This window comes from Fukomys damarensis, unplaced genomic scaffold (genome assembly GCF_012274545.1).
Source record: "Fukomys damarensis isolate Sample0158 unplaced genomic scaffold, DMR_v1.0_HiC HiC_scaffold_39, whole genome shotgun sequence".
Lineage (NCBI taxonomy): Eukaryota > Metazoa > Chordata > Mammalia > Rodentia > Bathyergidae > Fukomys > Fukomys damarensis.
The window spans coordinates 45,075,413-45,079,945 of NW_022900951.1; the positions used below are offsets into that span (position 1 = coordinate 45,075,413).

Below are 4,533 nucleotides of genomic sequence, written 5' to 3' on the forward strand. Positions count from 1 at the left end.
ATCTTCTGGAGCTCAGGACAGTGGCCTTTATGAACCCCTGTGCCTCTGTGGTGTGGATCCAGGTACCAGTGGGTCCAGGTACTGATTCATCCAGGAGGCCAGAGGAGGCTGGTGGAGTGAGTTCTGGGGTGGTGCTGCTGCAGGCACCTGCAGCTCAGCTTGCTGCTTGGAGGCCCAGAGTGGGGTTGGTGTAACAGCAGAGCTCCATGTGACTCAACCCCTCACCAGTTTGCTCACTGCTTGGAGGCCTGGATTGGGGGTCTCTAAATTTCTTCTGATCTTCAGTTTTCTAATATGATTTTGAAGATCATGGCAGTATCTAGTTGAAAGTATAACCTCCCCTGAGAATTCTTTCATCGCCACCTAAGTTAAGAGGTTTTCCTCTGTTTCTCCAAGTCCCCTACGCTTACTTGTCATAGCATTCCTCACAATTTCAATGAATTATCAGCCTACATGTAGATATCTGTCTATGTACTCCCAAACCTCATTTTTGTTTCCTTTTTTTTTGCTTCCAACTGAGTAATTTTATTCTTCTGGTAATCTCTTCCAGGGTTAACTACTTCCACTGTAGGTGATAAAATATATAAGGCTCCCTTTCAGATGTTAGCACTGCTATGAGCATGGTCTTTTTCCCTTCACTGAAACTCAGAATTAAAACTTTGATTCTTGTCTTATACTCCAGTCCAGTATTTTCCACTACTGAAGTTATCTGAAAACACTTTTATGCATTCTAGCAGTGGTCTGTGATCAGCCTCTATCTTCTCCACGAATACTCCAATGGATTTAGTTTATACATGTATTAAACTAAGGCATTCTCTCAAATGAGTTTAAATGCACTTTATTTTTAGACAACCTACATGACATGTTTTGTTTGTTTTTTCCCCTAAAAAACAATGCTCCCAATGCAGATAAATCAAGGTCAAAATAAATGAAGCATTCAAGATGACATCAGTCCCATTTATCGAAAATCCCAGTGTTGTGTGGATGACAAGCAACAGCCATTATGACAAGTGCTAGATCCAAGGTAACTGCCAAATCCGCTAACACTTTTCCATTTCTAAACCATCCTTAAAGAAAATAATAAATGGGACCACACCATCCTCACAATAGTCCAGGAGAGAAACCATGCCATCTGTGTTCATGTTTGCACCAATAAAGAACTGATCATTTTTGAAATTAGCAAGGATGTGCTTGATTTGTTCTGCAGCCCCCATCATAAAAAGTTTTACTCTTTCTGGTTTTGTTCTTCAAGTTTGCCTTTGATTTCATATAATCTTTGATGTACTTCTTGTAGGCTTCTTTTGTGAAGCTGGTTTACTGCAAGTGATGGTTCATGACAATATCAATACCAGTGACTACTGTGCTTCTGGTACCTTCACCCTCCAGGTTTTCAGCAGACACATTTCCACTGATGAGCAAGTCATCAGTATTATCCTCTGTTCTACTGACCATCTTGCCCCCGGCCTACAGGCACAGCCCCTCCGCAATCTCCAAGACCTTGTAAATGTGAGAGAACATCTCATTGCAGCTAACAAGGTTAGGATAATCATGATGGTGGCTGAAGGATGACAGGGCCACTAGCTCAGCCGGAGCCCTAAGCTCAGAGTGAGCATGCTGCAACCAGAGAAGAACTGGAGGGGGGAAAGAAAAGCTGTTTCCGTTTTTATCAGTGTATGTGATACATTATTACACTTGAATTAGGGGATAGATAGATAGATAATCTTAATCATTTTGATCCCTTGTATACCTCCCTGTCTTACCTTCTTCCCTTTCACCCTTCCCTAGATCCTCTTCCTCATCTCCAAAATGTCTGCCTTTGTATTTCTACTTTATTTTACTGTTTAATCATTTACATTTTGAATTTCTCATATAAGAGAAACTATGCAATATTTAATCTTGTCTCTCTGTTTACTACAACTAACATTATGGTCTCAAGATCCATCCATTTTCCTACAAATGACTCAAATTTATCCTTCTTTTTTTGGTACCGAAGATGGACCTTGGGTCCTTGTGCTTGTGAAGCAGGCAGCAGAACCATTGAGCTAAATCCCTGGCCCCAAATTTATCCTTCTTTCCAGCTGAGATGGCTGAGATATATTTTTTTCATGTTTTATCCATTTATCTGTTGATGGGTATCTAGGCTGTTTCCATAATTTAGCTGTTGTGAGTTGTGCTACTAGAATCATGGGTATGCTTGTATCACTGTATTATAATGTATTTAATTCTTTCTGAAAGGCCCCCAGGGGAGGTATAGTTGAGCTAAATAAATTTCATTTCTTTTTTTTTTACTTTCCTGAGGAATTTACATACTGATTTACAAAGTGGTTGTACTAGTTTACATTCCAACCAAATGTTTAGCAGGGTCTTCTTTCTATATCCTCCCCAGGATGGCTGGTTCTTTATGTCCTTGATGATGGCTATTTTTATTGGAGTAAGATGGAATATCAGTATTTTGATTTGCTTTTCCTTTATGGTCAAATATGTTGAACATTATTTCAGTACTTATTGGCCATTTGCACTTTCTTTAGTAAGTGTCTGTTCATTTCATTTGCCCATTTTTTTTATTGAGTTGTGGGTTTTGGGGGATGTCAAATATTTTGGGATCTTTATGTTTTCTATATACACCTCTATCAAAGGAGTAGCTTGAAATTTTTTTCTCACTCTGTAGATTATCTTTTCCCTCTTTTGATTATTCCCTTTGATGCTCAGAAACCTATTAATATACTTCAATTTGGTAATTGTTTGTTTTTTTTCTTTTCTTTTCTTTTTTTTTTTTTTAGACAGGGGGTTGCACTGCAGTTCAGGCTATTCTTGAGCTTGCTATGTAGCCCAGGCTGGCCTCAAACTCACAGCAATCCTCCTGCCTCAGCCTTCTGAGTGCTGGGATTATAGGCAAGTGCCACCATGCCCAGCTTTATTAATTATTTCTAATGCAATATATTCAAGTTGTTGCCCTATTTTGTTTTCTAGGAAACTCAGTGTTTCTGTTTTTATGACTTCTTTCTCAGTAGATTCTTTATTGGTGAACACTATTGATTTTTGTGGGCTGATTTTATTTCCTTCCACTTTGCTGAATTTATTAACTCTAAGAATTTTCGTGTTTTATCCATTTATCTGCTGATGGGTATCTAGGCTGTTTCCATAATTTAGCTGGTGTGTCTTCTATTTAAAGGATTGTATAATCCACAAATATAATTTGACATCTTCCTTTCCTATTCATACACATTTTATTTTTCTCTGAACTGATTATATAATTTCAAGTACTATGTTGAACAGGAGTGGTGAGAGTACACACCCTTAGCTTATTCCTGATTTCAGAGGAAATTATTCCAGGCTTTCCTCATTTAGTACAATGTTGGCAGTGTGTTTATCTTCAATGCCTTTTTACCAGTTTGAGGTAAGGCCTTTATGTACCTATATCATCAAGGTTTTTATAATAAATAAACACTGCATCAGTGGCTCTGCTTGCTTCAAAAATTTTGTAATGTCCAACATTTCATAATCTGTATAAAATTTGGAAAAATACTCCTCAGTTTAAGTATAAAAATACCTTCCTCAAGCTCTATCAAACTTTAGTACAATACAGAATTCTGAGTATAGTCTAGAGCTAAATGTTTTTGTATTCTCCAGATTATCAAAATCTAAGTAGTCATTTCAAACTTCAGTACTACTTTTTGTCTCATTTTTCCCACTCTTAAAAGTAATTGTAACTTGGGCCAGGGATTTAATTCAGTGGTGCCACTGCCTGCCTCACGAGCACAAGGTCCTGAGTTTGATCCATTATCAAAACAAAAAGTAATTTTAACTTAATGATCTCTCAAAATCCAATCAAATAGCAGCATATGACAGATCTTCAAAACATCCTAGAACTTTCCCTCAAATACCATCCAATTGACAATTTGTATCAATGTAAACTTGAAGTGTTATATTGGAAGAGATGGTCTCTGTCTCAACCTGATAAAAGTCATCAATGAAATCCCAACAGCCACTATCATACAAAATAGTCAAAATCTGAAATCCTTCACACTAAGATCAGGAACATGACAATGATGTCCACTATCACCACTCCTGTTTGATATCCTTTTGGAAACATTAGCTACAGCAGTTAGACGAGAAAGTAATAAAAGCAGTTAGACAAGAGAAAGAAAAGGAATAAAGATAGGAAATGAAGAAAATTTTTCATTATTTGCAGATGACATGACACTATATAAAGGACACAAGAATTCCACCAAAAGTCTTCTACACTTAATAACCAAATTCAGTAAAGTAGCTGGATACAAGGTCAACAGACAAAAATCAATACCTTTCCTGTACACGAACAACAGACTCACTGAAAAAGGAATTGGAGAAACAACTCCCTTCATTATAGCATACAAAATAAATGAAATACCTAGGGATAAACTTAATGAAAGATATCAAAGACATCTACTCTGAAAACTATAGCACTACGAAAAAAGACATCAAAGAGAATATCAGAAAATGCAAACATCCCTTGCTTAAGCGTAGGAAGAACCAATGTAGTAAAAATGTCCA

At 37.2% G+C, this 4,533-nt stretch overlaps 1 pseudogene; it reads right to left on the reverse strand.

Moving 5' to 3' along the window:
- Window positions 1-1,040: 1,040 nt before the first annotated feature.
- LOC104876637 lies at window positions 1,041-1,467 on the reverse strand (annotated as a pseudogene).
- Between the last annotated feature and the right edge of the window lie 3,066 nt (window positions 1,468-4,533).